At 48.3% G+C, this 13,384-nt stretch overlaps 1 non-coding gene across 1 annotated transcript; it reads right to left on the bottom strand.

The window, feature by feature from the left end:
- Positions 1–8,585: 8,585 nt before the first annotated feature.
- LOC111828213 lies at positions 8,586–8,689 on the bottom strand. Its single transcript, XR_002832009.1, has one exon. It is a non-coding gene; the product is annotated as a small nucleolar RNA U13 (small nucleolar RNA).
- Between the last annotated feature and the right edge of the window lie 4,695 nt (positions 8,690–13,384).

The following is a 13,384-nucleotide window of genomic DNA, read 5'->3' as shown; positions in this document are numbered from 1 at the left end:
TTTTAAAATTAGGATACACAAAGTAGCAATACAAAAAGTGGAAATAACATATAATGACCATGTTGGGTTTACCTGGAATACAGATTATTTTAACTTTAGGAAATAAATGAATGGAATGGGATTCACCATATTAACCAATTAAAAAAGCAGACACACATACTCATCTCAATGTAAGTGGAAAGGAAATTTGCTAAAATCAACATCCACTCATGATAAAATCACTGGGCAAACCTAGGAATAGAACGGAACTTCCTTAATCTGATAAAGGAATATACTTAGAAGAAACATCACTCTTAATGGTAAAATGATGAAATCTTTCCCTTGACATCTATAACAAGACAAGGGTGTCTAATACCGCTACTTCTATTCAACAGTGTACAGGATGTTTAAATCTGTGTAGTAAAGAAACCAAAGAACTTATATGCTTATATGCATAGCCCTTGGACACAGGCAATAAGGTGATGAAGACCTGGTGGGGTAGTAGGGGCTGGAGGGAAGGAGATAAAGGCGGGGGCATGGGAGACATAGGAAAAGAAGGCAAGTGAAAGCAAATCATCACTATTCGCAAATGATGTACTTGTCTCTATCTAATCTAATAATAGACAAACATGGTAATTGACGGTACCTTCACTACGCCTCCCATTGGCTAATCAGCGCAATATGGAAATTAACCGCCAACAAAGATGGTGGCTAATTTGCATACCGCAGGCACAGCGGAACAGCGCCATCCCGCCTGCCCTGCTGCCATCTGGGCCTGCTATCTGCGACCTGGGGCAGCAGGCGTCCAGTGTGCGACCCGACCTGTGGCTGGCGGGTGGGACCACGGTGATCCCTGCCGCCCGCCCCGCCCTCATCCAGCGCTCCCGCGGGAGACCCGGGGCTGTCGGGCTGGAAGGCAGCTCTGGCCAGAGCAAAGGCCTGGGTCCCGGGTGCTGGAGGAAAACCGGTGCTGACAGCCAGGGGGAGGAAAGGTGTATTGCATGAATCTTTTCATGCAACAGGCCTCTAGTATCTACACTAATAAAAGAGAAACATGGTAATTAGCATATGACCGCTACCCATCCCATTGGCTAATCAGCATATCCTTATGCAAATTAACTGTCAGCCAAGATGGCGGCTGGCAGCCAAGCAGCTGGAAGCGAACATGAAGGAGGACTCCAACATTCCCCACCTGCCTTGCCGGCCTCTGAGCTGGCAGTTTGAAACATTCTAACAAATATAGAAGCTAAACAAAACCCCAGAAACCAGCTTTCAGCCAGCCGGGATCTCAGAGCTGGAGTTATACATTGTTTTGATTATAGAATGCAAACAAACCAGATACCTGCTTTCAGCAGCGGAAGCCTCAGAGCTAGAGCCAGAGCTAAAGCTGGCCCAGAATTAAAAAAAGAAAAAGAAAAAAAGGAGCGGTTGGGAGCTTCAGTCAACAACCGCCAGCCTGAAAGCAGCCCTCAGCCCCTCACCCAGACTGGCCAGGCACCCCAGTGGGGACCCCCATTCTGAAGGGTGTCTGACCAGCTGCAAACAGCCATCATCCCCTCATCCAGGCTGGCCAGGCACCCCAGTGGGGGCCCCCACCCTGATCCAGGACACCCTTCAGGGCAAACCAGCCAGCCCCCAGGCCTCTATCCTATATAGTAAAAGGGTAATATGCCTCCCAGCACCAGGATCAGGGGAGCCTCGAGGCCTCCTGGCACCGGATCAGCGTGATGGGGGGCAGCGCCCAAACCCCCTGATCGCCCTGCGGCTCTGTGTGTGACAGGGTGCGGCGTCCCAACCCCCTGATCGGCCCTGCTCTGTGTGTGATAGGGGGTGGCGCCCCAACCCCCCCCCCCCCACGGGCCCTGCTCTGTGTGTGATGGGGTAGAGCCATAACCTCCCCATCAGCCCTGCCCTGAGTGTGACAGTGGCGGCGCCCCAACCCCCTGATCGGCCCTGCTGTGTGGGTGATAGAGGGCGGCACCCCAACTCCCCTATCGGCCCTACTCTGTGAGTGACAGGGGGGAGCTCCTCACCCCCCTGATCGGCCCTGCTCTGTGCGTGACAGGGGGGAGCTCCCCAACCCCCTGATGGGCCCTGCTCTGTGCGTGACAGGGTACGGAGCCCCAAACCCCCTGATGGGCCCTGCTCTGTGAGTGACAGGGGACAGCGCCCCAACCCCCTGATTGGCCCTGCTCTGTGCGTGACAGGGGGTGGCGCCGCAACCTCCCCATCGTCCCTGCCTTGAGTGTGACGGGGCGGTGCCCCAACCCCCCAATCGGCCCCACCCTGAGCGTGACTGAGGGTGGCATCGCAACCTCCCAATCCGCCTTGCTCTGTGCATGACAGGGGGCGGCGCCCCAACTCCCCAATCAGCCCTGCTCTGAGCCCGACCAGGGGCTGCACCTAGGGATTGGGCCTGCCCTCTGCCACCCGGGAGCAGGCCTAAGCCAGCAGGTCGTTATCTCCTGAGGGGTCCCAGACTGCGAGAGAGCGGAGGCCGGGCTGGGGGACACCCCCCCCCCACCCCAGTGCACAAATTTTTGTGCAGCGGGCCTCTAGTATATATATAAAAGCCCAAGAGACTCGTCAGTCAACTGTTCAACTGTTTGACCAGTAGCTATGATGTGCACTGACCACCAGGGGACAGACACTCAACGCAGGAGCTGCCCCTTGGTGGTCAGTGCACTCCCACAGCAGGAGCATCACTCAGCTGATCAACAGGCACCAGACGCCTGGCTCATGGCTGGCAAGTGCAGCTGCGGCAGCACAAGCCTCTCCCACGGGCACTCCCCCTGTGTGCCCCTTCCCCATCTGGACCTGATGGGGTGGCAGCAGGCGCAGTGGGGCTGGGATGAGCGGGAGTGGTGGGACACCTAGCTGGGGCTCAAGCTCCTCCCTGGCTACCTGCTTCTTTGTGCACTACTATATCTCTCAGGACTGCTGGTTTTGGCCAATCCCCAAAGGCCAGGCCGAGGGACCCTACCAGTGCACTAATGCATGCACCAGGCCTCTAGTATATGAATAAAATCCAAAAAGATCTGCAGGTAAAGTTTTAATATTGATTAAAGAGTTTACAAGTTTGCTGGATGGGCAAAGGACCTAAATAGACACTTCTCCAAAGTGGACATACAGATGGCCAAGAGACATATGAAAAAATGTTCAAAGTCACTGATCATCAGAGAGATGCAAATTAAAACAACAATGATGTATCACCTCACACCTGTCAGAATGGTTACCATCAACAAATCAACAAATGACAAGTACTGGCAAGGATGTTGGGAAAAAGGAACCCTCGTGCACTGCTGGTGGGAATGCAGACTGGTGCAGCCATTATGGAAAACAGTATGGAGTTTCCTCAAAAAATTAAATATGGAACTGCCATTTGACCCAGTGATCCCACTTCTCAGAATATATCCTAAGAAACCCGAAACACCAATCAGAAAGAATGTATGCACCCCTATGTTCACAGCAGCACAATTTACAATAGCTAAGATCTGGAAACAGCCTCTATAATTGCCATTTGTCCATCTTTCTCACTACACTTTTAATCAGCTGGGATTTTGTTGTATATCATGAGGTAAGGATCTTAACTGGGGTTTTTTTCCCTCCCAAATAGCCATTTTCCTCATCACAATTTAATGAAGAATTGGTCCCTTCCTCGTGGATTTGTAATTTGCAATCTGCCTTCCCACTGTTACTCAAGTAATTGAGACAATTGCAGGAATTGCCCTTCACCTACACACACCAGGTCCCTGCAATATCCCTCGATTATTTCTGAGTGTCCCCAGAGCCGAATCCTGTGGTCACACACACTCACTCTGATGCACAGACACTTGCTCGGATGTTAGAATAGCTGTCCACCCATAGTTGGCAGGCGACTTGGGCAGCATCTGTCCCATTTATGCAGTGATCCAGGCATTGAGAGAGTGGGTAGCCAGGAATGACCCACAGTGAGGCGAGCAAAGCCAACCCAGGTGGCTGGCCTTTCAGCCCAAACCTCTCCCCACTACACTTTGCTGATGAGGCCGGCAAGAAAGCATGGTCGTAGGTGACGGGAGCCTCGAATGCCAGACCAAGGACTTAACTTATTGATGCCTGTTCTGCGCACAGGCTGAGCATATAGAGAGGACTTCAGCCTTTGCCCTCAAGGAGCTCACCAACAAGTAAACAGACAACTATGGTTCCTTCCTTCATTCATTCATTCATTCCACTAATATTTATTGATTACCCACTAATTGCCAGGCATTGTTTTAAGGGCTTAGGATACGTAAGTGAACAAAATAGCCACGAAAGAAACATTCAAGCCTGTAAAGAATTTTTGTGAGTTTATTTGAGCTAAACTGTCTACAACTGGTGGGAAGCAAAATCTCAATGCATTGAGACAATGCTCCAGAGAATGGTGGTTTTTCACCTATTTTTAATTACCATCAAAGGAGGAGATGTACGTGGGTTGCAAGAAATCCACTGGTGATAGATTAGGGAGATGGGAGAAAGCAAAGTGGGGAAACCTCTAGGATTGACTAAAAAGTAAAATGATAGACCAGTGATGGCGAACCTATGACACGCGTGTCAGAGTTGACACGCGAACTCATTTTTTTTTGGTTGCTTTTTCTTTGTTAAATGGCATTTAAATATATAAAATAAATATTAAAAATATACATCTTTGTTTTACTATGGTTGAAAATATCAAAAAATTTCTATATGTGACACGGCACCAGAGTTAAGTTAGGGTTTTTCAAAATGCTGACACGCTGAGCTCAAAAGGTTCGCCATCACTGTGATAGGCACATGCTTCTTTTAAGTAGGTGGGTTTAGGATAGTTAACAGTCAACAATTAAGAGATAACAATCAGGGAATTTGTGGTCGCCCTGGAGCATTGGTTGTGTCCTGAGGGATCCAGAAAAAGGGAAGTTTACAAGTTACCCCACATTCCAAAAGTATGTTATCATAGATGCAAAAAGACAACAGGCTCAGTAAATATCAAAGTTGATCTTTGTCAGGGAAGATACTGGCCTAGGACATGACTACCCACCCTAGACTGCTTTTTAATTAAAAAGCTTCAATTCCAGACCATCTTTGTGGTTACTTTAGGTCTCCGAGAAGGCCTCCCCTGAGCTAGTCAGGTTAGCATGTGACCCCTTTTCGTCCACAGATCGCTGTCCTTGAGAAGCTCATCAGGGAGAGACATGTTAGGGGGTAATAAATGCTTTGGGGACCGTAGAGCAGGATCAGGGAACCGGGGATGTTGATAAGAGACGGGCAGGAGAGTGATTTTTAAATATGGCAGTCAAGGTGGTTCTGAGGGAGCTAGCTACCTGGAGAACTGCAATGTAGTAAGGGGCTGTGGGAGCGGAGAGCAGTGCCTCCCACCAGCAAGGGAGAATTTATGGAGGGCTTCCCGGAGGAGGGCCCGGTGAAGTGATTCTTGAAGGATAAGATGAGGAGTCAGCCGACTGAAGAAAGGGAGAAGGCTCTTCCAGGCAGAGGAAGCAGCATGGTCTTAGGAAAAATTTCCCAAGGCCCAGAGATCAAAGAAAGAAACTGACATCTCCATCATGACATCAAGAGTTTATTAGGGGGATTTATGAGGCACGTCTTGGGCAGCAGCAAGAAGCCATGTGGCAGGTGCTAAAGGGTTAGGTAGAATAGGGCAGGATAGATGGGGTACTGGGGCGTGACGCGCCCCCCTCACCCCCCAATAAGGGGGAAACACCTTCATGCTTGCCCAGGGCAGGGCAAGGGTCTGTTCCAGGAATCAGCATGCCTGGGGCAGAGAGGAGGGATCCATCAGAGAGTCTCTAGGCGATTTACATGAGGCAATCTCTGTCCTGGCCCAGATCTAGCTGCATCTAGCTTGGCGCTCCTGCAGCAGTCACATCCTTGAAGGGTCTCTCCGTACATGGGCAACAGCCTAGAGGTGATGGAGAGAGTGGCTCCGTGGAGCACCACAGACAGGTCATCTGGTGGGAGAGCGGGGGAAGCATGAGTGAGAGGTGTCCCTCCCGAGGCCGGTGAGAGCGGCAGTGACGATCACAGGATGTTAGACCACAGGTGGCGCCTCAGTACCTGCATCTGCAGCCCTGCTCTGCCCAGAGTGATCTTGTCCATCCAGGGCCTGAGCTGCCCCTCGCCAAGCATCAGGCTGGCTGCCACTAAGCCTACCTCCTAAGACAGAGCCATCCCATGGGAAAGGCTGGGAGTGGAGCAGTGGGCCTCGTGTGTCTCTGAAGCCAAGACTAGTCTGGCAGGGCAGTTGCTGAAACTGTGACTGTGGCTTCTGATCTCAGAAGAAGGCAGGAAGCTGTGGCCAAGGCCCCAGCAACAATATTTGCTCAGATAAAAGAAAGTGTGCGCCAGGAAACGTGTGCAGCAGCCCCTCCCTGACACCAGTGCCTCAGTCCAGCAGAGCCCCAGGTCTGACCGGAGGCTCATGGTCAGTGAACAGTGCCTCCCAGATGGCATCAGGGCTGCAGGAGTCAAGGTGGTCACTGGCACCAGGGACTCTGGGCCCCAGCAGATGTGGAATCTGTGACCAAAAGCCTCAGGGTGATTCAAGACCTGCCCACACACACCCCAACCCAGGGTTTCTCTGAGTTGGGGCTTCCCATTGACTGTGGCCACAGAGGTTTCTCAGGCCCTTTTTCTCTGACGCTTTTTCTCTGACGCTGGGGACTGATGTGAGCCAGCATCTGGAGCCACAGTCCCCAAAAGCCTCACGGATTCTCCCCTACACCTCTCATCTGCCTCTACACTCACTCTCTGCACAGAAGTCTGACCGAGAACTCTAGCTTTCATTGCAGTGGGGCAGAGCACCCCACCGTGGCGAGGCCTCAACGAACCTCTGCTGCTGTGGTGGCCACAAACATTGCTGGAATTCACACTGGGTCCAAACGCAATGAATGTTAGGTCTCAGGATATAGCAATAACAAAACTGTATCCGCACAACCAAGATAATTTCAGGCAGTGATAAGTGTCATTAAAAAAATTAACTAGGTGGGTACCTGGAGCCTGAGTCCTCAGGCAAGGCCACCATGAGGAGGGGCCAGGCAACCATGGGAAGCATGGGGATACAGAAGAGCAGTGCCGAAGCTTCCCATGGGGGCAGGGGGCGTCTTTAGGGAAGAGGAGGCCAGTGTAGTTGGGGAGGGGGCAGTGGAAGGGGTAAGCCAGGAGGGTAGGCTGGGCTGGATTGCATAGAGCCTGTAGGCTTGGTAAGGATTCTCAACCCTATTTCAAATGGGAAGGTTTTAAAGCTGGCTAAGGACATGATCTAGTTTAGGTTTCTCAAAGATTCGGCTAGCCGCTGTGACAGAGGGGACAGCAGTGGGACAAGGGGAGGCATGGATGGACTCCTCATCTATTTTGAAAGCAAGGCTGAAAGAAGTTGCTGTCAGACAGGCCATGGGGTGTGAGAGTCTGAAAGGAGTCCGGGATGAGTTGAAGGGTTTTGGCTGAGGCGCTGAATGGATCGGAGTGAACTGAAGTGGGAAGAGCACAGAAAAGCAGGTCTTCTCCCTGGCTGCTCCGGGGAGACCTGGGCTTCAGCCATGCCTGGGGAAGAGAGGATTGACTCACGGGAAATACACTGTAATCAGGGTCAGCATTTTGTGGCGAAGGATATTTCTTTTGCTTTCCTCCTGTTATCTGGATCCCACTTCTGCTGAAAGGGGAAGCCCTGTGCCCCCTCACCTCCATTCTGAGTCGCAGCCCACCCTCATTCCGCCTGTCTTCTCTGTTACAGTGGACAATGCACTTACAAAAAAAAAGTCCCTTTTTAGAAAAGCCATATTATATATGTCTACTTGCATTCTTTGGGGGAAAAAAGGTGACATTTTGGTTTTCATTCTGGCCACAAATGTAATATACGTTTATTATAAAAAATTTGGAAAAGAGAAAAACAAAAAAATAAAGAATGACAACAAAATAAAAGCTTGGAAAACTCAGAAAAGCACCCCCCCCCCCCAAAAAAAAGTAACAATAATCATCCTGAATCCCAAACTCAGAGGTAATCACTTTATTTTTCGTAATCCTCACCTGAGGATATATTTTTTTCCCATTGATTTTTAGAGAGAGTAGAAGGGAAGGAAGGGGAGGTGGGGAGGGAGGGAGAGAGGGGGAGAGAGAGAGAGAGAGAGAGAGAGAGAGAGAGAGAGAGAGATTGATGTGAGGGAGTTGCCTCCTGCACAGGTAGGGGCTGGGATGAGGCCTGCAACCCAGGTATATGCCCTTGACTGGGAATCGAACCTGGACCCTTCAGTTCACAGTCCACGGGCTGACACTCTAACCGCTGAGCAAAATCGGCCAAGGTCAGTCACTCACTTTTGACACATCAGTTTGTGTCTTTCCTGACGCTCTTCCAACCACATCTACTTTTTAAAAAATTGGAACCATACCTTACATTTCCGTTTACAAAATTGGTAATGGAATGTTCGATTCCATGAGAGCAGGAGTTTTATTTAGTTTGTTCACTGCTATTTACTAGCGTATGGTAGTCACTCAATAAATATTTGTTAGAAGAATGGATTTTGTAACTGTTTTCACTTGACGCAATGTAACCATTTTCTGATGTCATATGTATTATCTTTGCCATTATTATTATCTTTTCACTTCAGACCAGCAATGTGGTGAAGTCTCAGCAAGGTTTGAGGGAGGCACCTCTCACACAAGAGCATGAGTACCCAATCATCACGCTTATGAACTACAAAAAAATCTCTTTGCCATTATTTTTAATGGCTGCATAGTATTTTGTCCTATGTGTATTTAACCCACTGCTGTTGATAATGTTTTCTTGAATTTTTTATACTTTAGGTAACATCATACTGAACATCACTGAATATATTGTACTAGAAGCCTGGTGCACAGATTCGTGCACCAGTGGGGTCCCTCAGCCTGGCTTGTGGGGATCAGTGGACCTCCATGCAGTCGCAGCCAGCCTTACCCGCCAGCTCCTCAGGTGGGAGGGGCATGCAGGGGAGTATTTACAGGAGAGGTTCGCCCCCTGAAGCTGTGCTCGCCAGCCGTGAGCCTGGCATCTGGCGCCTGTAGGTCAGCTGAGCGGCGCTTTCATTGTGGGAGCGCACTGGCCACCAGGGGGCAGCTCCTGCATTAAGCATCTGCCCCCTGGTGGTCAGTGTGCATCATAGCTACTGGCTGGTTGTTGGGTCGTCTGGTCATCCAGTCGCTTAGGGTTTTATATATAAAGATACTATTTCTGCACATTATTTCCTGAAGATGAATTCCTAGAAATAGAATTGCTGGATTGAATGTGCCCACTTAAAATTCTATACATTTTGCCAAATTGCCCTCCTACCCAACCCCCCGAAAGGCTGATCAATACCCATGTCCTCAGTTCTTTCCAATGGAATCTATTATCATGTTTTTAACTTTGCTAATTTATAGAAAAAATTGTACCTTATTTGTATTGAATTGTTGTGATTACTTGTAATATTGACTAATATTTGTTTATTAGCCATTTGTATTTTTTTCTGTATTGCTTAGTCATCTTTTTGCCCCTTATTCTTTTAGGATGTGTTTTTTCTAATTGACTTGTAAGAGCTCCTCATACAATAAATATTTGGGGATTGCAAAATTTTAAAATTTCATGTAGTGTCTTCATTTAGTATTTGAGCTTCTAATCAATTGGTCTACTTCTGTGCTGGTACCACTTAAGTTTGTGTTATTAATTATTTATTGTGGCATTTTAATTTTTAGTATTATTCTCCTTTCAAAAATATCTCTTGGCCAGTACTATACATGTATGTTCTTTAAATCTGTTTTTGTTGAGTTTAAAATTGAGATTGCATTAAATAGAAACAACTTTGGGGAGAATTGACTTTTTTTTTGTTAATCCTCACCCAAGAATATATTTTCCACTGATTTTTACAGAAAGTGGAAAGGAGGAAGGGAGGGGAGAAGAGAGAGAGAGTGAGAGAGAAAGAAACATTGATGTCAGAGAGACACATTGATTGGTTGCCTCCCATACTCACCCCCACTATGGCTGGGGATTAAACTTGCAACCCAGGTACATGACCTTGACTGGAAATCAAACCCATGACCCTTTGGTGGGTGGGCCAATGCTCCAACTACTGAGCACACCAAAAAAGAAAAATAATTGGGAATTAACAAGATATGTGCAGGATCTAGATGAAGAACACTCTAAACCTTTATAGAAGATGTAAAAGGACACTTCTGTGAATGGAGAAATGAACTATATCCCTGGATTAAAATACTAAATATTGGCCCTGGCCAGTGTGGCTCAGTTGCACTGAAAAGTCACTGGTTTGATTCCAAGTCAGGTCACCTGCCTAGGTTGAAGACTCCCCAGCAGGTGTGCATGCAGGAGACAACCGGTCGATGTTTCTCTCCCTCTCTTTCTCAAAATCAATTTAAAAACATATTTTTTAAATGCTAAATATTACAAAAATGTCAATTCTTGCCAGGGTCCAGCCCCAGCAGGTCCAGGGGTTCCCAAAGGTGTGGATGGAGTCGGCGAAGAAGGAAGGACACGGAGACAGCGTTCAGATGATCAGCATAGCCAGGTTCTCTAGCCAGGTTCTCCCTTTATTGTCCTGTTACATCTGTATATATACCATTTGATCCTATAAGCATGCCTCTATAATCACATCATGGTATGTTTTGGGTAACCTACAGTTCCTTGTTTCATTTCCATAGTTTCTTATCTGACCTTTGCCAAAAATCCTGTCTCTGTCTAGTTCTGTTGATTTTAATCTTGTCTAGGTTAATCACTGTGTTCCATTATAAGGGCTATTCGAAGGTCACTGCTCTACTGATAAGCTACAAGGAAGTGACTGAAGGAGATTATCCTACCCAGTAAAGGTTATGTCCTCCCAGCCTCGCTGCTTACTTTCCCTGGGACTGCCCTGTGTCAATGGGCCTCCAGGGGTATAGGCTTTGGTGCTTTCCCTGGTGGGCAGACCCCTGGGGATGTGGGCCCAACAAGTCCCAAATTTATTGGCAACAGTCTTAGTCCAAGTTCTTCATAAGTAGTACATGGCATTTCTGTAACACTAGGGGGTTTTACTGATTTATTCTCTTCCTTAGTCCTGTTAATCCCTAACTCCAGGGAAAAATCCTCACCTGGGGAAACAACCTTTCTCGGGGAGGTGGCCCTAGTTAAAACACATAGCGCTAAGAGGGGGAGCAAACATATGCCATATACGCCAGGTCCCTTGAAACGTAAGCTGTGCAGATATTTTTTCCCTGCAGCGACTGTGTCAAGCAGCAAGGGTGGACTGGCTTCCGGCAAATTCTCACCCTGGCATCAGGCTTCTCCTTGGTGGAAAGGAGTGGGAAAGGAGTGGAGGAGGAGGTGGGCACCAGGCCTCCCTGCCATGGAAAGGAGTGGAGGAGGTGATGGGCACCAGGCCTCTCCTCCATGGAACGGGTGACCCTGTGGGTTTCGGGCTGTGGTGGTTGAGTCACCGCCCACACTCTTTACTCCTTGGTTTCTGGGAATTCACCCTCTGAAACTGTCCTGTCTTCCCCAAACACCTGGCCCAGCCTGTCCGTCCTGGGTGTTTTACATTCTATTACCTTTTCCTTGTTTGGAAGATTTCATTCTATAGATCAAATATATAGTTTTTATATTCTTTTGAATGGGATTGGAGTTGTACAGCACATTTATGGGGGATGCACTGGTATTTTGGGTGATTCCCTGCTATCATCACCAAGAGCTTGTGGTTGGTGTTATTCTATTTCCTTCCCTTCGGGTTTGCCCCCTGCACAAACCACAGGAGGCTGTGATGGCTTCAGGGAGGAGAGGAAGGACTCTGATTGCTGGGCTCACTCACACTTGCCACCTTTACCCACTAAAAGATAGACTGGCTCCTGAATTCAATCTTCTCTTTCCAAGAAATTAACTCTTGCTTTCCTTTTTTTACGTAAGAAATCCTCAACTCATAATCTTGAGATTTTATTGAGAAACAATGTTGACTTGTTGTGGATTCCTTTTTATATGATTACTATTGGCCCAGTGCACAAAATTCATGTACATTAAAGGGAATTAATTAGAGGAAATATTTTAATATTGCTATTTGCCCTTTCTCTGTAATAGAAGTGTCAGAGATGAAAGAAAGTTAGTAAAATGTATATGAAAATCTCCCTCCTGTCAGAGTCAGGGGCACGCTGTGGGACCCAGAATCAAGTCCCCGCCCACCCACGTGCGCCTCGAAATCGCATGAGACCCAGACCCGGCTAGCCCCACCCCTGTCAAGCCCCTCCATGTGGGGGGGGGCGCAGCCTCAGGTCCCTTGTCAAGGCCCTTCAAGCCCCTGGTGCAGCCTCAGGTTCCCCGGCCCGGCGCCGGGGTGGGGGGCACGGCCTCAGGTCCCCCAATCCAGCACTGGGGCAGGGGGTGCAGCCTCAGGTCCCTCATCAAGCCCTGCTGGGTGGGGGGTGTGGCCTCAGATCTCCCAGCCCTGGTGTGAGGGCACAAGGGTGCAAGGGCATGATGACCATTTGCATATTAGCTCTTTATTATATAAGATTGCCAGTTTTTCTATTAATAAGTAGAATGGAAAGAACACAGGCTTAGGAGTTGGATGGCTTTGGGTTCAAATATCTGACCTGAGGGATTTCAGGCAAGTTACTTCAGCTCTCTAAGCCTCAATATCCTCATCTGAAAAATTATGTATATTACAAGTGACCACAAGCAATTGTAACCTACTCAAGCCAGCTAAAGATTGATCAGAGGGTCACTGGGGAGTAACTCATATGCTCCAGATGCAGGAATGCAGCTGGGCCTCTGCACACTAGGCTCAAGGATGTGGGTGTAGTCAGAAATGAGGGCCATCACAAGTTCAGGCTCCATCGTGGACTGGCTAAACATCTTTACCTGGGACTTGTCTTGAGATGCAATGTAAGAGACCCAGGAGGTCAGGAGTCCAGTAGCATTGAGCCCTCTTCTAGTCTGGTTTGTTTGTTTGTTTGTTTGTTTGTTTGTTTGTTTACTTACTTACTTACTTACTTACTTACTTATTTTTGGATTGACTTCCTCCACCCCTCCCTGGTCCTATAGGGAACTCAACTATGAATTCCTCTGTTTCTCATCTCTGCATCTCTGGGCATATTTGCTTCATTTTTTATGTTCTCTGCACATGTGCCCTGACTGCATAAAAGGACTAAAATTCTAATTTCATATTCCCAGGGAAGAGCTCAGGTGGGTTAGCTCTTGGGCCAGTTATTGGTCACCTGGATGAATCATCAGTGACCAGGGGACAGAGTCACACTGTGTGAATACGGCAGCTCCTGTTGTAAAGTTGTGGATGACGAAGGGGTTCAGAACAGGCCTCCCCCAAATGTGCCACTTTGGCGTGTGAATTATTTTGAGCTGAAGGCATTCGTGACCTTGTGGGCTCACGAGAAACTTTTACCTCTCCCTTAAAGA

Source organism: Myotis lucifugus, unplaced genomic scaffold (assembly GCF_000147115.1).
Source record: "Myotis lucifugus unplaced genomic scaffold, Myoluc2.0 scaffold_300, whole genome shotgun sequence".
In the NCBI taxonomy this organism is placed as follows: Eukaryota; Metazoa; Chordata; class Mammalia; order Chiroptera; family Vespertilionidae; genus Myotis; species Myotis lucifugus.
This window is presented reverse-complemented; position numbering and strand designations above follow the sequence as displayed.